General features: G+C 36.2%; 1 protein-coding gene across 3 annotated transcripts in view; it reads left to right on the forward strand.

Annotated features, from left to right (window-relative positions):
- Window positions 1–25185, forward strand: part of MACROD2 (mono-ADP ribosylhydrolase 2) — a 2044226-nt gene that overhangs the window by 218566 nt on the left and 1800475 nt on the right. The gene's annotated exons all lie outside the window — the stretch shown is intronic.

A 25185-nucleotide genomic window follows, 5' to 3' on the forward strand; every position in this document is an offset into this window, starting at 1 on the left:
ATTTTTGAGCTTAATCCTCATTGTAGCATGTGGCTGAGTAATATTCTATCGTATGGATATACCACATTTGTTTATCCATTCATTCATTGATGGATGTTTACATTTTTACACCTTTTGGCTATTATGAATAGTGCTGCTGTGAACATTTGTGTACAATTATTTGTTAGATCACCTGTTTTCCATTTTTTTGAGTATATTCCTAGTTGCAGAATTGCTGTGTCTTATAGTAATTCTTTGTTTAACCTTTTGAGGGCCTGCTAAGCTGTTTTCCACAGCAACTGTATTGTTGTACATTCTCACCAGCAATATACAAAGGTTGGAATTTCTCCACATCCTCACCAATAATTGTTCTTTGTTTTGTTTTAAATCATAGCTGTCCCAGTGGGAGTGAATGGTTTTTATTTGCACTTCCCAAATGAATAATGATGTCGAGCATTTCTTTATGTGCTTTTTGGCCAAATAGAAGTATATCTTCTTTAGAGAAATAACTATTTAAACTTAATTGAGCTTTGTGTTGTTAAGTTATAAATGTTCTTTATATATTCTGGATAGTAGGCCCTTATCAAATATATGACTTGCAAATATTTTCTCCCATTCTGTAGGTTGTCTTTTTAACTTTCTTGATAATGTCCCTTGGTGTACAACATTTTTTAACTTTTATGAAGTCTAATTTATTTTTTCTTTTATTTACTCATTTTCTTTGCTGTTATATTTGAATCCATTGCCAAATCCAAAGTTATGAAGATTTTCCTGTATGTTTTCTTCCTAAGAGTTTTAAGTTTTAACTCTTATGTTTAAACCTTTGGTCCACTTTGAGTTAATTTTTATATATATTGTAAGATACGGGTTCAGTTTCATTCTTTCACTTGTAAATATCTAGTTGCCCCAGCACCATTTGCTGAAGGTACTATTCTTTCCGTATTACATGGTTTGAATACCTTTGTCAAAAATCAGTTGACCATATATATTTGGTTTATTTCTGTACTCTCAATTCTATTCCATTGCTTTATATATCTACCTATATTATTGGCTTTTTTTTTTTTTTTTTTTTTGTGGTACGCGGGCCCCTCACTGTTGATGCACAGGCTCAGTGGCCGTGGCTCACGGGCCCAGCCGCTCCGCGGCATGTGGGATCTTCCTGGACCGGGGCACGAACCCGTGTCCCCTGCATCGGCAGGTGGATTCTCAATCACTGCGCCACCAGGGAAGCCCTATTATTGACTTTTTGATTTGCATTTCCTTTGACGGAAATAAGTTTGATCATATTTCATGTTTCCTTGCTATTTGTTTTTATTTTGCCATTAACTGCTTATTCATAGCCTTTCCTATTTTTTTGACTGGGCTCTATTTTTCTTGATTTTTGTATTCTGTGGATTACAGAAATTAGCCTTTTATCTGTCATTTATGATGAAAATATTTTCCTAGTTTATGCTTTTATATTTTTGACTTTTTATGGTATTTTTAATGCAGACTTAAATGTTTTCATGTCATCATGATTATTGTCTTTTTCATTTGTGACTTCTGGATTTTATATACTGCCTTTCCTACTTAAAGAGTGTAAATAAATTTATTCTATGTATTCTTCTAGAACTTTGGTTTTATTTTTCCTTTTAAATGTGTTTTTTTTACAATTTTTATTATAAAAATGACACATGCTTTTATAGTAAATTTTGAAGCTCCAAATATGTACATATAAAAGGTTTATCTCCTTTCTCTTTTTACCATCCCCTTCATTCCCATTCCCTCTGGTTTAATACCCTGGTGGGTACTCTTTCACATTTTGCTCCATGCTAGTGCAGACATATTTGTATAATTTTTTACTTTTATTTTTGTGTGTGTGTGTGGTTTGTTTGTTTAGAAAAATGAGAGACCTTTTGAACCAGAAACCTGGTAAATATATTGAAAAATGTAGAATAAAATAGTTTTATAAAGTTTGATAAATTAATGTGTTCCATCCTGAAAGAGATTATTTTGAATGGTGAACTACTTTAAAATTTAATTCACAGTCTCCTTCTCCTATATACTCAGATTAATGGTTTGACCTAATTTCTTATTACCTCATCACTCCCTTTCCCATCTTCCCACCTCACACCACTCACAGAGGACTTAAATCATCAGCTCATTTGTTATTCAGTGAGTCTGTCTTTAAAGGAGATTGTCATTTATGACACAATGTTTTTTAAATTTTGTTTTGCTTGAGACACACATTAGAACTAGATGATGTTTAAAAATATTTTTTCCTATTTTCAACATGAAGAGTAAATTTGACAATTAGGTTTCAATGGGGAGTTGAATGATTTGAAATTTAAGTTCTCTTTACATGTATATTGATAGAGCAAAACTCTATGGAACCATCCAATGACGTTACAGAGAGTTTGCACTAGAAAGTTAAAGGTGCATTTTAACTGAAAATCTGAATGGTTCTGTTGGTTTCTTGTCATTCTGAGTTGGGAAGTATTGCCAGTTCTTCTGAACTGTAGCCAGTCTCTTCTTACAGACCACAGAGCAGAGTTTTGCAACCAAGAGCTACAGCTGGAGGAGACCGGATAAGATACTTGGGGAAAGAGATTTGCAGAAAATGTTGACGGCACACATGATGCTTGATATAAGTTAAATTTGATTCCTAATTTTCTTCCTGTCAAATAAGGATCTTTGGAGCTTAAAACTCTCAGCAGTCATTATTAACTGGCCTCCTCAGACTTGAACCAAGAAAATTACTATCAGTGTATTGCTCCCCATGAAGTGCACATTTCCTCTGCCTTGTGAAGACTGGTGTCACCACTGCATTACGGACGTGACTGAAAGGTTTTTTAAGATCTTAGGGAGAGAGAGAGAGAGAGAGAGTGTGTGTGTGTGTGTGTGTGTGTGTTTGTTTTATAGCTATCAGCTTTATTTTTTTATTCTGCACTTCAACGTGCCATTTTAAGCTCAGTGTTCTTTGTTTTATATATCAACTTTATTTTTCTTCATTTCCAGTTTTTTCATTTGCCCATCTTTTTATTGTATTTGACTTTTAATCAAATGTTTTCCTCTTACGATACATACAGTCTTTTCCTCGAATATGCTTGTTAAAGCTAAAATCAAATGGTGAAGCCCTAATTATATTGGCATCGTGAAGCATTGTGTTTGTGTGTTGTAAGGAGAGAATCAGAATGATCAGCTCAAAAATGTAACTGATGAGTACACCAAAAAAATGCCAAGAGGTAGTTGACAATTATCAATGGAAGGTGGTTGAAATACTTAACACAGATAATGTAATCTTGGAAATATTAAAGAAATAACATAACCCTTTCTTTGTTTATAATTTTACCACTTGTATTATCCTCAAAAAGGTAAAATTGACTGATTTGAGTTTAACAAATTTTCCCTCTTCCGCCCTCTGATGAAGATAACTAATAACTCCAAAATAAGAAACAAGATGAGCATCTGGAGAGAAAACAGAGAGAAGCACGGAACCCTAAATATACCTAACAGATTGGATCATCAACCACCAGTGACCCAAGAGTCAGCTGAATGCATTTTCAAATGAGACGCATTTGTTGGTTATTGCATTTCTGGGGATTGGAAACAGTTGATCTTATATGTACATGCATTTTGATAATTTTGGGAGATGGGTAAATATTTCTCGTAGGTTTATCTTATGTGCTTCCATTAAACACTGCCAGAGTAATCTGAAACATTTTTTAAAAAGAAAATATATTGACAGCTGAAAGGGATGATACTAGGGTTCACAGTAAGAATGAAAAGATTAGTGAGTGACCAGTAAATACACTGACTGGATGTTTTTGGAACCTGTCACTGTTTGGATTTGTCTCTGTGAAATATAGTTTTCTTAAACTCAAGAACCTTCCATCTATTTGCTACATATCAGTACTACATGTTTATTCTTTCTTACTTACCAATAATTGTTAGCCATATTGTTAGACATAGTATATAAATGCAAAGTCACAAAGGGGCTATTTTTTAGTTCCAAACTTGTTGCTGACTTTGTAGCTCATTGGATAAGTCAGTTATTGTCTCTGGAACTTACACTCTCATTCAAAAAGGGCTTGATGCCACTTGTTTATTATTACAAGTAAAGTTTTATTGAAAAATAGATCAAAAAAGGAAATTAACTCCAACTCAAAAATTTGGTGAATCAAATGGGCTCTGGTATATGTTTTCTATCAGGCAGAAAACTTTAATGATGCTTGAGTTTATTATGTTTCTTTCTTCTTTTTTTTTTTTTTCTACTGCATCCTAGAGCTAAGACCTTGCAAAACCAAGAGTATATCATAAGAAGAACTTATGTTTTCACTGGCACTGCCAGCTGAATGATTGGATAAAAGATGGTAGGTGGTGAAACATGCTGGAAGTTTTGTCTTGTTATGCAAATTACAGGTTTACCTTTCTTGCTTGTTTTATTTATAAACCAGCCTACTTGTCATATTTTAAAATGCCAACACTCTTAAGATAGGCGGATGGACTGACATTACCAGTTTCCACATGCCTGGTGGGCTGGTTGCTGTGTTTCAGAGCTGGCTATTTATTTACTTTACCTACCTGTCTGCCTATCTATCTATCTGTCTATCTATCTATCTATCTATCTATCTATCTAGAAACAGATATGGAAGACCATCCTCCTGTGACAGTGGGGGTAGTACCATTAGTGTCACTGCATGAAGAGGGTGAGAGTAAGAGAAGAAAAGTTAAATTATCTAGGGAGGTGGTTCGACAGAGAACTAAAATTGCTTCACCTAGAACCTAAATGCAAAACATTGGGCAGCTCTTTAGGGTGCTTGTACTCTGGCAAAAAGAATAATCAGGTTCAGAAGTTTCCTAGAATGGACAGCTTTCATTTTCTGTCTTACACATACACTTCGGAAATTCCTTAAATAGAGAATAAGCTATTATTTTATATAGAGAATATACTATTATCATGTATGCTAGTTGTCGAGCAAAAGCCCAGGCATTTAAAAAAATAAATTTATTTATTTTATTTATTTATTTTTGGCTGCGCTGGTTCTTCATTGCTGCGTGCGGGCTTTCTCTAGTTGTGGTGAGCTGGGACTACTCTTTGTTGCGGTGCGCGGGCTTCTCATTGCAGTGGCTTCTCTTGTTGTGGAGCACAGGCTCTAGGCGTGCGGGCTTCAGTAGTTGTGGCACGGGGGCTCAGTAGTTGCAGCTCCCGGGCTCTAGAGCGCAGGCTCAGTAGTTGTGGCGCACGGGCTTAGTTGCTCCACGGCATGTGGGATCTTCCTGGACCAGGGCTCGAACCCGTGTCCCCTGCATTGGCAGGCGGATTCTTAACCACTGTGCCACCAGGGAAGTCCCCAGCCTAGGCATTTTTAAGTCCTGTCTCTGCAAAGTTTTCCTTCCTGTAATTCTGTATCCTGTTGTGATAGTGATCATTAATATGCCCTACATCCTATCCAGTGACTGTCTGGTCCTCTTGAGCCAAAGTCTTAAGATGCTACACTCTGAAAGGAACCAAGTGAACAGCTTTAGATGTAGAGCAACAGTAAAGTAGTTCAATATATTATATACAGTTTTAAACATTTTTAATTTCCAGTGTCTTCTTCTAAAACAGTAACTGTGGAGTAATATAGATTTAGGAAAGCAGTGTGTTTTAGGGATTAAGACTTTGGCATCAGACTGGCATGGGTTTGAATCCACATTTCTTTACTATTTATTTGGCTATTTGTTGCCCTTTTTTACTTTCTGAGCTTTAGCACCTTCATCTGTAAAATGGATTCAATAATCCCTACACCACTGGGTTTCTATGAGACTCAGGTAATATTATACCTAGGAAGTACTTGATATAATACTTGGCATGTTATAAATCCTGACTACATGGTTGTTAAGATCAATAGTATGAGATTAATCCAATATATTTTCTGTTAAAATTTTTGTAGTACAGTTTCTGTATAAATTTCTGTAAAAAGTTATCACTCTTATGGTTTCCATCTGCAAATTTACTACAGTGATGTCAGTGAAATAGTTTGAGTCAATATAAAAATGCCATGAGCTCAGCCTATAACAAGGTATTTAAGAAGTATTTTGGATTATACGTAGCTCTAAAGTCTCCGGTAGTGACTATTCTAACACGTTTTTTGTTGTGATGAATATTTTTCAATTTAAGGTGCTTCCTGCAGGACAGTGATCTCATATTGAAAAACAGGTAGCAATAGGTTTGGGAACATAGAATGGCAATTCTGGAATTATAAACATGTTGGCAGCATAACTAAACTTTGAAATAGAAAAGTTTTTTTTTTGGAAATGAAATGGGCAGGAGAAATAAGATGGAAACATTTTCTTGAAGAAATTTGTACTTAAAAAGTTGTCTATGTGAACTTTTATAACTTTTATATAGTATTCTTGAAATGTATAGAGATCAGGCAGTTGTGCATTATCTTTTAAAAAGAGATGTGTTAAGGTTGTGCATCTTATCAAATGAGCCATTTGGTGTTGGATTTTTTATATTCTTGAGTTGGAGTTTGGTGTGAATAGATACATGAAAATATAAGAAACACTGGAAAAAATTTTGTGGGAAATAAATCCATCCTTAAAAAAATATTTTGGATTGGAAGTTATAAATTTTAAAAGTAAAAATGTCCATAATAAGATATTTATATACAGACAAACTTTTAGAGGCTACGGGCTATAATATATATTTATTGTGCTGACCACATGGTTCATTTTAGTCAATTGTTTCTGAGAATCTAAAAGAATTTGTTTTTTTGACCTGGACAGAAAACCTGTCATAAAATATATGTGAGAAATAGAAAGAGTTCAATTTTGTGTTCATGTGTGATGCTGTAAATCCCCTATAATTAAGATTTAAATGTATAAATATAATGATGAATCTATTTGCATGGATCATAAAAAAATAAGTTTAGGATATGAGGCTGGTAAAGATCCTTCATTTGCTGGATAATGCTGAATGCCTTTCTACAGGCATTCCTGGGTTTGGGATGGGATGAATCAGACCAGGCGTTTGGGGAACAGTCTACTGGGCTGTGGCAATGGCTTATAGGAGGGTTCCAAAGTAGACCATTGGTAGAGAGACTGGCCTTAGAGAGTCTATTGGAAGTTTAGGCAAGTGATAAAGGAGCCTAGTGTTATGATGCAGTCCTTGGAAAGGACATAGAAAGTAGCACCATCAGGGTCTGGCTGCTGGTAATGGTCAGAAGTACAGGTAGGCATATAGAAGTGGGAAAGCTGACTCTGGAAGGACTGTGAATCAGGTCAAGAAAGGAAAGGACCTCTTATCTTAGAGTTAGTCATCAAATATGTATTTGGAATGTAATATGTACAAAGCATTGAGCTAAGAGTGATGAGGGTTATAAATGTAATAGATTGTTCATGCTCACTGAAGAAAGTTACATAGGGGAGTGAAAACATGTACACAGATGTTCTTGTCCTCTATGTTGGAAATTCTGATGGAAAGTTCAAAGATAAATAGGCAAGCAAAAGAAGAAAGAAGGAAGTTTGACAACCCACATACTGTATAATTAGTTATTAAATAAAAGAAAAAGAAGGAACACTAAAATTATTTTCTTTATATTTGAATGAATTGGCTACATGCAAATATGGGAGAAGAGTCAAAAAGTATTATTACAAACTTGTTCAACATGAGAGGAAAGGATTAGCTGTTGAAAATAGATGTATCTGTGAAAGTTATCATTGAACAACAAAACCCTTTGAAGGGTTGTTGCAAAAAATCAGTAAAGTGGGATTACTTGGTGTTTAGAATGTGATATTGAATGTTTCCGTTTTTCTAATGTAATATAACCATTAAAAAATTGCAAGTGTTACATATTTTTCTTCAGTAACTGTTATAGGCTTCTATCTCCTGTATACCACAAAGTATTCAGCTATCGATGTTTTGAATGATTAACCCTCAATTTATCCATGATTTGCCTTTTTATTTTGCATCTCATCTAAATTCATTCTTGTAAAGTATTGGTAATACAAACAAGCCCCAATGTAAGCTCGTCTAATGAATTGTTTCCGCAGTCTTGCTGTGCATACCACGGATGTGGTAAAAGGAAATTAAGCCCTGTGATGGGATTATAAATCACTTTGCTGAGATGGATAAGAAAGCACATATCTTTGAATGGATGTGGCACTTGGGATTCTTAAAAACAGGAGTAAACCTAATTTTTTATAATATCTCCCACATGAATACCTTTGTTGTATTACTTTTGTAAATTATTTTAAGTCTTTTTTAAAAAAATACTCCTTAGTTTTGCTTATCCTTTTCAGGACTTGCTTTCACAAATATTATTTTAAAATACAACTTGAATGTATTCATTTCATCAGTCAAGATAATTTATCCATTGAATCCCACATTTAATTTCCTTTCTTTTCTAACAGAGGGGCAGTTAATACTTGATAATGAATCCTTTTACAAATTCTCATATTTTAAAAATAAAATCTTTGAGCTTTAGAATGTCTTTGAAATGCATTTTCATGATGTATATTAGCCAAAATTTGAAATACAAAATTTATTAAGTGAAATTTGAAGAATGAACACCACAATGTAGTTTTATATGCATTTTATCAGTAAATCGCATGTGAGTGTGCATGTGTGCATGCATGTAGGAGTATGTAACCTCTCTCTGAACACAGTCATGAAGTTCTCTCTTCAGTAGGCTCAATTTCCCCTGGCTCCTGGACAGATCTATTGTAAGTCTGTGACTTTTCAGGTCACTTTTAGGTAGCAATAGAAAGCCTATGGTCTTAAATCACAAATAGTCTGAATTCAGTACTTAATATGTCTAGCAGTTCTGTGTAATAATCAAAACTGCAAAGGTGATTTAAAGTTGAGGCTTCTTTTCTCTTCTAAATGGGGTTTATTGCAGGACAGTTGCTTGCATGTAGGGAAGAAGGGCAGGGCCAGCTGTTCTCCAGGGTTAGAATGGTGAAGAAGAGATAAAAGAACAATAAAAGTTTTTACTTGACTGGTATTATTTTACACTGGAGTCATATTTAAAGTTGATTCTTTGTTGTGGGCTCTTTCTCTCCCACCCTCTCCCTCTACTTCTGTTTCCTTTGTCAAAGGGAATATGTATATCCTGATTCTAGGTGGTTACTTACTACTTCTTATGTCCCTATGTACCTGATGGTGACACCTACGGTTTCTTCTGAGGCCTCATATTCTTCTCTAGGTGGCTCTCTTGGACCAGACTTCACATGACTCCACACCAGCACTCTCTCAAACATTGTCCACGTGTGGCTCAAGGGAAAACCATTCTTTGACCCAAAAATCTTGGGGAAAGCAGGCTGATTCCTTCACACAGCTCCTGCCATCAGAGCAAATGAATAACCCCTCTGTCACTTTTTAGATTTTCCAGGCGAAGTCAGACACCATTAATACCTTGTCACTTTGCAACTTTAGGGGCCATATGTTAAGCTGAGAGGCAAGGAGGAGACACCCACACGCTCCTCCCTTTTATTGGGGGTTGGAGCTTCACCATGTGCAGAAGCTCTCCCCAGAATCTACTCCTCAGTCTTTATTATGTTAATCTCTAAATACTGCCTCTCATAATAGAGTAGATGAAGGGTTTAATAGTTTTATGGTTTTCAGATACGTCCTTTGAAAATTGCAATCTTATCTGACAGCTGACTTTACAATATTTTGTACCTCAATCAAAATTTACATTTTATATATTATTAAAAATCTACAAAATGAAAATTTTGCTTAAGTGACTTTGAATTTTTTTTTCATTAAAACTGCCATGGTTGTAATTTGACATAATTTTACATATCTTGATGCTCAGAATATGTGAAGAACATGTGATACAGGAAAATATAATTCAAAGATTCAAGATTTGCTGAAAAAACTTGGAAAGGAACTGATTTTTCTAATATTTGTACTGTATCTGTATATATATGTACATATATATATAATCATAGATGCTTTTAAATAGTTTTTTCTTTTTCAAAGAGTGTTTTCAAAGATTGATTAACAATAAGTTATTTCTGGCATACTTACCTACCCCCGCTCATGGCATGAGTTAACATTTTTAGTGGTTTTTAGATTTTCTCTATTTTTTGTTTTAAAAATACCTCAAATATCACCTAGTAGTAGTAGATTATAAACAATAGAACAAATCAAGGATTTCTGCTGTTTCTGGAGGAACATGTAGGTGGCAAGGAAGATAATGTGGTTATTTGTCAGCACTTTGATTGTGATGTTAGGAAATTAAGAGTAAATATCTAGTTAATAGTGAATGACATAGGTATAATATCAGGAATAAATTAGGACTGAAGATAAAGATTGGGGAGTCATATCAAGGACGTTAGGAGAGTGGATGATGTCAGAGAGTGGTCTGTGGTGGAGAAGCCTACTCTGCCTAGCATATTGGGAGGTTATCTTTACAGAGGAAGAAGCATCATTCAGAGACTAAGGCAGGAAAGAAATCCAAAAGGTTAAGAAAAAAGCCAGGATAGCAGGATGCTATGGAAGCCAAGCAACCAAAGATAGTTGCAAGAAAAAAGGAGACGCTGCAGCAGAAGAGTGAAGGAGAGTGAAAAAGAGTCTTTGGATTTGGAAACAAAGGAGTTAGGAGAGAAGCCAGACTGCAGGAAGTTGAAGCAGGAGGTTTTGTACATTTATTTGAAAAATTAGGTAAGACAAGGAATGTAAGAAATAAAATAATAGCTAGAAGAGGCATGGGGGCAAAGGAAGTATTTTTTTTAAAAAAATCAAAGACTTGTGAACATTTGAAAGAGTTAGTAGCATGTGAGAAATTACAGTAAAAGTAAAATTAAACCATAAACCTACTGAGAGGGAGAAGTTGAGAGTGGGAGCCAAGAGCCCGGAGCAGGAGCACAGGACTTAGAGCTCAGCTGAAGAAATCAGCTGTAGAGAGGGGGTGAGCCTGGGGGTGGGGGTCTGGGAAGGGAGCGTATGACAAATATCAAAAGCAAATACCCACATCTTTGAGAGCTAGGGAATGAGATTTTTGAGGGAGCAAGAATGTGTATTATTAAAGAATTCTCTGGAGTCTGAGGGTACTATCCTGGTACTTGATCGTGGAATGGCATTTGGAGCCCCCTCTTCGAAATTCTTCCAGGTGAATTTTTATTTCTGTTTCATATTTATTTTGATTTAGAAATATTAGGGCCAGAGATTAAGACAAAATAGCCTTCAAAATAGTCATTTTTGGGGGGGAGTTAGTCTTTTTGTGTCAGAAGACTATAGTAAAATATAGTTATTTTACAAAATTAAAATATATATTTAAAGGTAGAACTCATGCAGTTTTTAAATGATGAAAGCTAATCTTTTTCTCTCAAATTATTTCTGCTAGAGTTTAACAGATGCTTTAGAAATTTTATTTTAGGCAGTTGGGGAGATACTAAAGCCAATGTTTTCTTATGATCTGTTTCAGGAATAGGTGTCTTTTATGTCCTAAGTCTTTACAAATTTGACTTACTTCTTTTAAGTACAAGGAAAAGGTATAGGAAACAATGCTCAGAATATCCAGTTTTCAGAAAATGTCTAATTAAATCATGGTACATGCATTTATTGGAATATAATATAGTATAAACTTATGTAAACTAAGTCTTATAATGACTTGGCTTATAATATAAAGTCAAATGTCTGCTTATCTGTTGCTGTGTAACAAATTATCCCAAACTTTAAAAAACAACAGTAATTTATTTAACTTATGATTCAGTAATTTGGGCAGAGCTTGTTGGAGAAGGCTCCTCTCTGTTCTAGGTGGCATCACCAGGGAGGCTCAGCTGGGGGCTAGAGCGTCTCTTCTAAGATTGCCTCCTACATGGCTGGTAAATTGTTGCTAGCTGTCAACTGGGTTGCTCAGCTGTGGCTGAAAGAGTCCTTGGTTCCTCTCCATGTGGCCTCTCCATGGGCAGCTTGGCCTCCCTCATGGTGGGAGAGTTCCAGGAACAAGTGTCCCATAGGAGCTGGCAGAAGCTCTGTCACCTTTTTAGCCTCAGAAGCCATATCATCACTTCCAACATAGTCACAAGCCAGCCAAGATTCAATGGAAAGGAACATAGATCCTACCTCTCCATGAGTCAGAGTCACATTGTAAGAAGAGTTTATGGGATGGGAGATTTTACCTCAGCCATTTTGAAAAATATAGTCTGTCACAAGTGAAAAAAGGATAGAAGATTTTGGCATAGTAGTGATTATAACCTACATAATCTATATCACCTAAAAGAGTGATAAAGCCTATATATTTCTATAGAAATAATATTTGAGAGGGGAATCCACAAAATTTTTTATCATGGTCTGAAGCTAAGATTTTGAAAATACCATATATCCACCATCCAACTTTATTAATAGCAAAAAAAAAAAAAAAGGAAAAAAGAAACAATTACAAGGTTTTTGAGATACCTCCCTCATTTTCTAAACTTTCCCTAATGTTGCCATTTTAATTTTACATTTTGAAAAAAATGGCCATAATTAAAAGTAAAATAAATCCCTAAGGTTTACCCTGGCATCAGGTGCCAAAGACAGAAAAAGTGGGTGCTTCTGTCATGATGGTTTTGTTCACTGTTTCACTTGATTGGAGCATTAAAATCTGTTTATTCTTGAACATTTTATTTCCAAATTATTCTTGCTTTTAGACACGTCCTTTCTTGTTTTTGAAGTTCACGTTAATTGATAATAATTTTAAAATCTATATTTTTTATTCAAGTTGAATTCCCATTTTAGGATGGAGTTGTTACTCACAGTATATAATAGAAATGTGAATTGATTTATTAATTTTCTTTGGGGAAGTGTGACAATCTTTCCCACTTCTTTTATGTCTTCTTCATCTTTATTATTTAGGATAAAGCATTTGTCAATTTCCTCTTACTTATATTTGCAGCTTTCTATTTCTTCCTCTAAATTTTCTATACGACATAGTTCCTCTAAAGGAGAAAAACTCCAGTAGGGACTGCCCTTCAGAGAGAAAATTTTCTTATGTTTTTTTCTTCTCAATCTGCATTTAACTCTTTCTTGTCCCTTGGAGAGTCTAAATTGTAGGTCAGAAGAATTGAGATGTTTTGAGAAAGCAGTTTTATATTAAGGAAATTTTCACTGAAGCATACTTGACAGACTTCCTTTGAGAAAAAAAAATTAACTCTCTGCTGAGTACTTTGGAAGTTCTGTAACACTGAAAATCAGTTAATGTTCAGATGCGTTGGTAAGGAGACTTTTAAAAAGCATTAACATTGATGTCACTACCTGGTGTGTTAATATAAATATGTTTCCTGGTTTTATAAATATTATGTAATAAGCATCAATCATCTGACTTTTCTTTTTATCTACCACCCAATTCCCTCCCACCCCATATGCATAATTAATGGTCTGTTATTACCCTTTCTTTGACTAATGACAAGTATTGCATTCTACTTTTTAAATATATTAAATATATGTACTATGAGGATTTTAACTCCTCATAGTTTCTATTTGGGCTTGAATTTGGCCCAAAAGTTTTCTATTTGGGCTAGAATCAAAGTTTGTATTTACCTTCTATTTTTTTTAGAAGTTTCTTTTCAAACAATTAATTTTATTCTTTGAAGAACTAATATGAAGAGTTATTTCCTAGAGCATATTTTTCTTTCAGGGATTTATATATATAATATATATTTACTTATTTATTATTATTAACTAGCATTATCTTCCTGAGAAATTTGTAAAGGAAAATATCAGCTTACTCAGTGGTTATAACTGTGCCAAAAATGAATTGTCAATTCATTATCTTGACAGTTGTCAAGAGAACTGAAAATTTATGTGGTTTATCTACAGAAGTCTTAAAAAATATTGTGATTTTCATTTAGATTGGTGTATGATTTTTTTTGTGGGGGGGTAGAAAATTTTCTTTATGATCACTTTACATGAGCCAGTGCTTGGGGATTCAATGGACTGTAAATACAAAAACATTGCAGAAATGGGAGCACACACAGTGTGAAGAATAAGCAGACATTTATCAAGTTACATATACATAAATAAACTCGTGACCATTGCCTTGAAGTAAAGGTGCACGATGATGTGAATGCTTATGATAGGGAATTACCTATTTAGGAAGGTCAGGGAAGGCTTTCCTGAACAAGTGATTTTTTTTAAAATCTTTATTGGAGTATAATTGCTTCACAATACTGTGTTAGTTTCTGTTGCACAACAAAGCAAATCAGCCATATGCATACACATATCCCCCATCCCCTCCCTTTTGAGCCTCCCTCCCATCCTCCCTATCCCACCCCTCTAAGTCATCGCAAAGCACCGAGCCGATCTCCCTGTGCTATGCTGCTGCTTCCCACCAGCCAACTATTTTATATTTGGTAGTGTATATATCTCGATGCTACTCTCACCTCACCCCAGCTTCGCCCTCCCACCCCCTGCGTCCTCAAGTCCATTTTCTATGTCTACCTCTTTATTCCTGCCCTGCAGCTAAGTTCATCAGTACCATTTTTTTCTTTTTATTAGATTCCATATGTATGAGTTAGCATACAGCATTTGTTTTTCTCTTTCTGACTTACTTCACACTGAATGACAGACTCTAGGTCCATCCACCTCACTACAGATAACTTAATTTCTTTTGTTTTTATGGCTAAGTAATATTCCATTGTATATATGTGCCACATCTTCTTCATCCATTCATCTGTCGATGGACATTTAGGTTTATTCCATGTCCTGGCTATTATAAATAGTGCTGCAATGCATATTGTGGTACATGTCTCTTTTTGAATTATGGTTTTCACAGGGTATATGCCCAGTAGTGGGATTGCTGCCTCATATGGTAGTTCTATTTTTTAGTTTTTTAAGGACCTCTATACTGTTTTCTATAGTAGTTGTATCAATTTACATTCCCACCAACAGTGTAGGAGGGCTCCCTTTTCACCACACCCTTTCTAGCATTTATTGTTTCAAGATTTTTTGACAATGGCCATTCTGACCAGTGTGAGGTGATACCTCATTGTAGTTTTTGTTTTGCATTTCTCTAATAATTAGTGATGTTGGGCATCTTTTTATGTGCCTCTTGGCCATCTGTGTGTCTTCCTTGGTGAAATGTCTATTTAGGTCTTCCACCCATTTTTTAACTGGATTGTTTGTTTTTTTGATATTGAGCTCCATGAGCTGTTTGTATATTTTGGAGATTAATCCTCTGTCCGTTGCTTCCTTTGCAGATATTTTCTCCCATTCTGAGGGTTGTTTGTCTTTTCCTCTTGTTTATGGTTTCCTTTACTGTGCAAAAGCTTTTAAGTTTCATTAGGTCCCATTTGTTTATTTTTGTTTTTATTTCCATTACTCTAGGAGGTGGGTCAAAAAAGATCTTGCTGTGGTTTATGTCAAAGAGTGTTTTTCCTATGTTTTCCTCTAAGAGTTTTGGAGTGTCTGGTCTTACATTTAAGTCTTTAATGCATTTGGAGTTTATTTTTGTGTATGGTGTTAGGGAGTGTTCTAATTTCATTCTTTTACATGTAGCTCTCCAGTTTTCCCAGCACCACTTACTGAAGAGGCTACCTTTTCTCCATTGTATGTTCTTGCCTCCTTTGTTGTAAATTAGGTGCCCATATGTAAGTGGGTTTATCTCTGGGCATTCTGTCCTGTACCACTGATTTATATTTCTGTTTTTGTGCCAGTATCATATTGTCTTGATTACTGTAACTTTGTGGTATAGTTTGAAGGCAGGGGGCCTGAGTCCTCCACCTCCGTTTTTCTTTCTCGAGATTGCTTTGGCTATATGGGGTCTTTTCTGTTTCCACACAAATTGTAAAATTTTTTGTTCTAATTCTGTGAAGAATGTCATTGGTAGTTTGATAGGGATTGCATTGAATCTGTAAATTGCTTTGGGTAGTACAGTCATTTTCACAATGTTGATTCTTCTAATCCAAGAACATGGTATATCTCTCCATCTGTATCCTGCAACCTTACGAAATTCATTGATTAGTTCTAGTAGTTTTCTGGTGGCATCTTTAGGATTTTCTATGTATAGTATCATGTGGTTGGCAAATAGTGACAGTTTTACTTCTTCTTTTCCAATTTGTATTCCTCTTATTTCTTTTTCTTCTCTGATTGCTGTGGCTAGGACTTCCAAAGCTATGCTGAATAAGAGTGGTGAGAGTGGACATCATTGTCTTTTTCCTGATCTTAGTGGAAATGCTTTCAGTTTTTCACCATTGCTTATGATGCTTGCTGTGGGTTTGTCATATATGGCCTTTGTTATGTTGAGGTAGGTTCCCTCTATGCCAGTTTTCTGGAGAGTTTTTATCATAAATGGGTGTTGAATTTTGTCAGAAGCTTTCTCTGCATCTATTGAGATGATCATATGGTTTTTATTCCCTAGTTTGTTAATGTGGTGTATCACATTGATTGATTTGCATATACTGAAGAATTCTTGCATCCCTGGGATAAATCCCACTTGATCGTGGTGTATGATCCTTTTAATGTGCTGTTGGATTCTGTTTGCTGGTGTTTTCTTCAGGATTTTTGCATCTATGTTCATCAGTGATATTGGTCTATAATTTTCTTTGTTTGTGATATCTTTTTCTGGTTTTGGTATCAGGGTGGTGGTGGCTTTGTAGAATGAATTTAGGAGTGTTTCTCCCTCTGCTATATTTTGGAAGAGTTTGAGAAGGATAGGTGTTAGCTCTTCTCTAAATGTTTGATAGAATTCGCCTGTGAAGCCATCTGGTCCTGGGCTGTTGTTTGTTGGAAGGTTTTTAATTATGGTTTCTATTTCATTACTGGTGATATGTCTGTTTACATTTTTTAATTCTTCCTGGTTCAGTGTTGGAAAATTGTACCTTTCCAAAAATTTGTCCATTTCTTCATGGTTGTCCATTTTATTGGCCTATTATTGTTTGTAGTAGTCTCTTATAACCCTTTGTATTTCTGCAGAGTCAGTTGTGATTTCTCCTTTTTCATTTCTAATTTTATTGATTTGTGTCCTCTCCTTTTCTTTCTTGATGAGTCTGGCTAAGGGTTTATCAGTTTTGTTTACCTTCTCAAAGAACCAGCTTTTAGTTTTTTTGATCTTTGCTATTGTTTTCTTCATTTCTGTTTTATTTATTTCTGCTCTGATCTTTATGATCTCTTTCCTTCTACCGATTTTGGGTTTTCTTTGTTCTTCTTTCTCTAGTTTTAAGTGTGGGGTTAGATTGTTTATTTGAGATTTTTCTTGTTCTTGAGGTGAGTTTGTATAGCTATAAACTTCCCTCTTAGAGCTGCTTTTGCTGCATCCCATAGGTTTTGGGTTGTCGTGTTTTCATTTTCAATTGTTTCTGTGTATTTTTTTCTTTCTTCCTTGATTTCTTCAGTGATCTCTTTGTTATTTAGTAGCGCACTATTTAGCCTCCATGTATTTGTTTTATTTTTACAGTTTTTTTCCTATAATTGATTTCCAATCTCATAGTGTTTGTGGTCAGAGAAGATGCTTGATACAATTTCTATTTTCTTATATTTTCCACGGCTTGATTTGTGACCCAAGATGTAATCTATCCTGGAGAATGTTCCATGTGCACTTGAGAAGAAAGTGTATTCTACCACTTTCGGGTGGAATGCTCTGTAAACATCAATTAGATCCATCTGGTCTATTGTGTCATTTAAAGCTTGTGTTTCCTTATTTATTTTCTGTTTGGATGATCTGTCCATTGGTGTAAGTGGGGTGTTAAAGTCCCCTACTATTATTGTGCTACTGTCGATTTCTCCTTTCATGGTTGTTAGCATTTTCCTTATGTATTGAGGTGCTCCTATGTTGGGTGCATAAACATTTAAAATTGTTATATCTTTTTCTTGGATTGATCCTTTGATCATTATATAGTGTCCCTCCTTATCTCTAGTAACAGTCTTTATTTTAAAGTCTATTTTATCTGATACGAGTATTGCTACTCCAGCTTTGACCCAAGATGTGATCTATCCTGGAGAATGTTCCATGTGCACTTGAGAAGAAAGTGTATTCTACCACTTTCGGGTGGAATGCTCTGTAAACATCAATTAGATCCATCTGGTCTATTGTGTCATTTAAAGCTTGTGTTTCCTTATTTATTTTCTGTTTGGATGATCTGTCCATTGGTGTAAGTGGGGTGTTAAAGTCCCCTACTATTATTGTGCTACTGTCGATTTCTCCTTTCATGGTTGTTAGCATTTTCCTTATGTATTGAGGTGCTCCTATGTTGGGTGCATAAACATTTAAAATTGTTATATCTTTTTCTTGGATTGATCCTTTGATCATTATATAGTGTCCCTCCTTATCTCTAGTAACAGTCTTTATTTTAAAGTCTATTTTATCTGATACGAGTATTGCTACTCCAGCTTTCATTTGATTCCCATTTGCATGGAATATCTTTTCCATCCCTTCATTTTCAGTCTGTCTGTGTCCCTACGTCTGCAGTGGGTCTCTTGTAGACAGACTATGTATGGGTCTTGTTTTTGTATCCATTCGGCCAGTCTGTGTCTTTTGGTTGGGGCATTTGATCCATTTATATTCAAGGTTATTATTGATATGTATCTTCCTGTTACTATTTTCTTAATTGTTTTGGGTTTGTTTTTGTGGGTCTTTTTCTTCTCGTGAGTTTCCCACCTAGAGAAGTTTCTTTAGCATTTGTTGTAAAACTGGTTTGGTGGTGCTGAATTCTCTTAGCTTTTACTTGTCTGAAAAGCTTTTGACTGCTCCATTGAATCTGAATGAAATCCTTGCTGGGTAGAGTAATCTTGGTTGTAGGTTTTCCTCTTTCATCACTTTAAGTATATACTGCCACTCCCTTCTGGCCTGCAGAGTTTCCTTTGTATGTTATTTTTTTGTTTTTCCCTTGCTGCTTTTAATATTTTTTCTTTGAATTTAATTTTTTTAGTTTGATTAATATTTGTCTTGGTGTGTTTTTCCTAGGGTTTATCCTGTATGGGACTCTCTGCGCTTCCTGGACTTGGGTGACTATATCCTTTCCCATGTTAGGGAAGTTTTCAACTATAGTCTCTTCAAATATTTTCTCAGACCCTTTCTTTTTCTCTTCTTCTTCTGGGACCTCTATACTTTGAATGTTGGTGCATTTAGGGTTGTCCCAGAGATTGTCTTCAGTTCTTTTCATTCTTTTGTCTTTATTGTGGTCCTCAGCAGTTATTTCCACTATTTTGTCTTCCAGCTCACTTATTCATTCTTCTGCCTCAGTTATTCCGTTACTGATTCCTTCTAGTGTATTTTTAATTTCAGTTATTGTGTTGTTCATCTCTGTTTGTTTGTTCTTTATTTCTTCTAGATCTTTGTTAAACATTTCTTGTATTTTCTGAATCCGTGCCTCCGTTCTATTTCCAAGATTCTGGATCATCTTTACTATCATTACTCTGAATTCTTTTTCAGATAGATTGCCTATTTCCTCTTCATTTATTTGGTCTTGTAGGTTTTTACCTTGCTCTTTCATTTGTGACATATTTTTTTGCCATCTCTTTTTTTTTTTTTTTTAAATGAGTCAGATTGTGTTCCTGTCTTACTGGTTGTTTGGCCTGAGGCCTCCAGCACTGGAGTTTGTAGGCTGTTGGGTAGAGCTGGGTCTTGGTGCTGAGATGAGGACCTCTGTGAGACCTCACTCTGATGAATATTCCCTGGGGTCTGAGGTTCTCTGTTAGTCCAGTGGTATGGACTTGGAGCTCCCACCGCAGGAGCTTTGGCCCAACCTCGGGCTCATGAACTAAGATCCTGAAAGTTGCCACTTCACTTTGGGGTTCCTCCCATATCCTTGGGCTTCAGAGTCCCCCACCAGTGGCCGACAGGTGTCCTAGTTCTGAGGAGACTCTTAACTCTGCATCTTCACACACTGCCATCTTGACTCCACCTCCCTGAACAAGTGATGCTTGAACTCTAACCTGTGGGATGAAGTATTTGAGTTGGCTGAAGAGTTGGGATACCATTTCTGGGAGATGCCCTGTGGCAGAAGGAAAAACAGTTGAAAAAATATCTTTGCATTTAGTTTTTAATTTTACCGATACTTGTGCTAATACATTGTCTAGTAATGGTCTTTTACATAAACTTAATGGAGGCAACCCAAATTGATTCCTTCACAAAATGTATGTTAATTTATGTTAGGGACCTACAGTAGATGTCATAAACCTTAATATTCATTTGAACAATACGACTGCTTAAAATTACATCTTAGTAACCTTAGTCATTTGTGTTAAAATCAGAAGACACGTAGTGTTAGTGTTAAAAGGCAGATTAAAGGTCATTAAATTCTATCCTGAGTGTTGAGGAGGTGAAAATTTGTATGTTCTCTCTTTTTAGCTTTGACTTGGCTTCTTCAAAGTGACATGCCATTTCATTTATCACTTGTCTTATTTTAAAATTTTGGATTAGCCTTCCTATCTGATAACAGTTTTTCTGTTTCTGTATTAAGTACTTTGAAAAATCACAGACTTCATTTCAACACATTAAGCATTCTAAAAAGGCACAGAAATACATGAATTTAGAATTTAGGCTTTGGGAAATATTCTTGTCACTTTTGACATACAGTATTTGAAAATACATATGACCTTGAATTTAAATCATATTGGATCAGAATTTCTATATGGAATATTTATATGCCAGCAGAAGTATGCACGTCTACTCTAGAGGTAGTGAGTGTAGGTCAAAAGGAGACTTTGGGCCACCTAAAGAAATTCTTACATTGAAATAATTTTACTTACTGGAACTATAAAAATGCTCTATTGGATGGCAGATAACATTCAGGTGTTAATCATTCAATTATTTTCTTCTAAAAATGGTCAACTGACATGATTTTTGTGAAAAAATAGAAAATGGAGCTCTTTATTTATCCTTGTGTACTACTAATTTTAGCTTTACGTAATTCCTAAGTGGAGAAAGCCAAATTATACACCTTTCCTATTGCAAGCATTTAAAGCAACGTAAAAAATTCTTCCAATTCAAGGGACATGAGCTCATACAGTTTTCATTACTATCACATGCTTAATGTTCAGAGCATTTATTTCAGAAGAAGTATTTTTGTCCATTATTTTAAATTATTTTTATTAAGTTTTCAAATCAAACAGATACCACCAAGTAAAAACAACCTTATCTCCTCTCTTTGTCATGAATTATTTTTCAGCAAGGAAATCCCTTCTTAAATTGAAGAAACTCTGCATGACCCTAAATATAAAGTGCGTTGGCCTTCTTATGTGTTGATGGTATGTTTTGGCTCGTCAGCAGGCTATCATTGGAGACATGCTGAGGATTCCTCTTCAGCCTAAATGTTTGCACAGAGTCTTTCAGTCCAGTTGACTGAATTTTGCATACAGACCATAAACTGTATGCTGCATCTATTGTGATAAAACTTGTCAGCTTTTATGTTCTTTTGCATAGGGTGGAATACTAATCGTAGGCAATATTGATACATGTTCAGTTTGAAACAAAGTGAAGTTAACTGGAAGCTTAATATTTCCCTTGCTTTCTGTCTTTTTAGCCAATCATTTAGCTGTTTCTCTCCAGTCTTTTACTTTTTCATCTATAAGTTCACTATAAAGACTATGTCAGCTGGTTAATTTGATTGAAAACATATGTCTCAACTATGTTAGGAAAGGTTTTTTTGGCTAGACCCCCCCATGCTATTATTCTCCCTTGTTGATGAACGCAGATGAAGGTTCATGATACATACTCTGGCACTGCCTGTTTTAAAGAAAACACAGTTCAGTTATTCGCTTTGGCTAAGAGTCCTCCTGGGGATTTCTGACACTGGGAAAATTGTAGATATAATAGACAAACTGCTAACTCAAGAGGAGTTAAGAACTTAACTCTTTAGGGGGTAGATTGTCTCAATTCACTTCTTTCATTGGAAACCATGACTGTTTTAAACAACATACTCTAGAAAGTGACAATGTGTATTCTATCATTTGGCACTTGACAATAAATTACATATCCTGTTAGGAAAATTATCAAGCATTTTTAAGCTCAGGAAAGCTCTTGTGCACATTCCATGTAGCATGTCTTATCAAGTCTATGGTGAACAGTTCCATGACAGCATATGCCAGACAGAGCCAAGGCAAAAAAAAAATGACACCTTTCTAGATATTACACTGGCTATGCATCCCTGTGGAGGGGCCGGATTAGGCAGTAAGGAGGCAGCGTGTCCTTACTAGAACATCTAAACGTAATCATTGTTTGACCTTTGCTGAGTATCACAATATTTTAGGCTCTTTTCTAATCGCTTTATAGGTACCAATTAATTTATTTTTCATAATTCTCTGAGCTACTGATATATTATTCCCATTTTGTAGTTAGGAAAACTGAGGCAGAGAAAGGTTAAGAAGCTTTCTCAAGGGCACATAGTTAGATGAATGAGAGAGTCAGGATTTGAACGCACAGGTAATCTGCCCAAGGGCACCTCAGTCACTGTTTTGTTGTCTCTCAGGCTGAGGGTGAGGTCAGAGCCTGACATGTTAAGTCATGTGTGGAGAGAAGCAAAATTCTAAATCCACGAGCATATGCTGGGGGTGATATTCAGAAAACCACATTCAGCAGTGAGCAGAAGAGGAAGTGTCATCGGTAAGGTTTGGTTGGGGTGTCGGTATGTAGGTAGTTCATCCGAGGAGGGAGGTACGTTATCACAGTGTGCAGGCTGTGAATGGATTTGGAACCTGGCACAAAGATCTCAGTGAGCCAATGAATGTGTGTACACAAATCACACCTAAGAACAGGTTTGTCCTTTTTTCTGGCCTCCTATTAAAGCAGCTTCTGAGTATGGTCAAATGACATTGGCAGAGGAGTCCTTTTCTCCAGATCAGGTACAAATGATGTCAGTTAATGGCTGGAGCCTCCAGGTCCATCACATTTTTAAGAGATAAATTACTCCTCATTACTTTTATAACCTGAATACATAGAACCTTATGCATGCCCTCATATTACTCGGCTGATTGTAAGTCCGAGTAGATATGAAATAACCATGATCTTTTAGAAAAAGATTAACGTGGCTACCAGCCATAGTGCTAGTGTAATATTCTTGAAGTTCCAAATAAAGCACCAGTAAACATTTTTTTAAAAATTGAGCCCGATTTCTCTTGTTTTTCATTCACAGAAAAAGTTAAGCTTCATTTATCCTTCCTTCATGGGTAAGCTGTACCTGCTTTGTGTATGAAGGAAAATAGACTGAAGCTTGGGGGCTATAGAAGCTAACAATTTCAAATGCCCTTGCTAGGCACTTTCTATGTACTATGTCATTTATTCCTCACATAAACCCTGGAAATGAAAGTATATTCATCTCTATTTTTCTGGGCTTCAGTGAAGCCCAGAGAGGTTGAGTAATTTGCATAAAGTTGCAGTTAGTAAGCACTGAATCTGGGATCAGAATCCAGGTATGAGGAGCTCCCAGCTTTGCTTTTGTTATCTCATCCTCAGATATTGTGAAATAGACAATTTTAGCACTTCAAAGAGTAAAATTAAAGTACCTACCAGCTTCCTTTTGAATAATAAAAGGATATTACAAGCTCATTAGAAAATTGGTGTCTAGCACTTATTGGTACAACTTGTACCAACACTAAAAGAGAGAGTGGGATCCTTTTCTCGTTCCCATTGCTTTTCACCTCTATCCCAACACTCTCAGATAGCCTGAGAGTTGAAAGTTCACAGACACCATTCCATTCCTCTCATTCCTCCCAAGCTGCTCTGTCTTAGATCCCAGCAAGCTCTCCATGACTTCTCCAATCCCAGAGGTATGCTATCAGGTTCTATACATCTTACAAAGTGGACATAGTACTGCTGTAAAAGTATTGCTGTGTTTTCTCTCAGGCTAACCTGTCCATTTAAGATGGGGACAGCCATGGTGGTCTACTTTGTGAAGGTCAGATTCCTCCTCTAGCATAAATTCTAGCTTGTAATTATTCCTAACCATCATCTACTATAAGGCTAAATTAAATTAACCTTTTACATAAAGTTTTCTGGCAAGAAAGTTCTACCTGTTTAGGGCTCCTTACTGGTTCCTTTAAGAATTCCAGCACACCCATATACCTCATGGTGCTTCAACATACAGGCAGGCATGCATGTGCTCTGAGGAGGCTCAGGATAATATCAGCATCATCGTAACTTCTGTCTCTTTCTATAATACTGTTGGTGCTGTGGATATTAGAGCAGGATAAGGTATGACGAATCTTCCCTGAACAAGTCATGCTTGTACCTTCTCCCTAGGAAGAACTCTTCTCTCTATTTAATGCCTGAGAAAAACCCAGTCATCTCGGAGTCTAAGTATCTCCATTCTGTGAAGTATTTCCTAATGTCTAATTTTTTTTTTTTTTTTTTGTGGATTAATAGAATATGCAAATAAATTCAACATCTTCCCTAAACACTTTGGCAGTTACTTACTAATGTTGAAGATGAGCTTAACTTTTTTTTTTTTTTTTTTTTTTGTGGTATGCGGGCCTCCCTCTGCTGCGGCCTCTCCCGTTGCGGAGCACAGGCTCCGGACGCGCAGGCTCAGCGGCCATGGCCCACGGGCCCAGCCGCTCCGCGGCACGTGGGATCCTCCCAGACCGGGGCGCGAACCTGGCTCCCCTGCATCGGCAGGCGGACGCGCAACCACTGCGCCACCAGGGAAGGGAAGCCCCCCCTAATGTCTAATTTAAATCAGTCTGTTTATCCTCTCTGATGTCTTAGGGCTCTCTACAGACCACACCGTGTTAACTCTTCGCTCTACTTCTGCTTCCTTTCCTAGGTAGTGTCAACCTTCCAGATTAATAGATAGTAAGGGGGCAGATAGAACAAGATGTGATTATGCGTCCATTTCCTTTATTTACTCTTGTTCTGACCAAAGAACAGGTTTATCAGAATCACAAACTTTCTAGCACACAAATCCAGTTTAACCCTTTAATACATAATTAAGTTCTTCTCTTTATTCTGTTATACAAACCTCTGCAAAACTCTTACCCAGCCTTCCCCCAAGGCGAACTTGTAATTACACCAGTTAATTACAAAGTACTTCATATGTGTCATTTCACATTATAATATAATTATCAAAAGCTGGGGGCCTCATTTCCAGGGCAACCAGGAGTGAAGTTTTCACTTTACCAGAATCTTTACTTAGTCAAATTCCGAAATGCCTTCTTGGCTCCTCTCTTTCCTGTGATTAAAAGAATGCAGGACTTCCCTGGTGGCTCAGTGGTTAAGAATCCGCCTGCCAATGCAGGGGACACGGGTTCGAGCCCTGGCCCAGGAAGTTCCCACGTGCCATGGAGCAACTAAGCCCGTGTGCCGCAACTACTGAACCAGT

This window comes from Physeter macrocephalus, chromosome 14 (genome assembly GCF_002837175.3).
Source record: "Physeter macrocephalus isolate SW-GA chromosome 14, ASM283717v5, whole genome shotgun sequence".
Lineage (NCBI taxonomy): Eukaryota > Metazoa > Chordata > Mammalia > Artiodactyla > Physeteridae > Physeter > Physeter macrocephalus.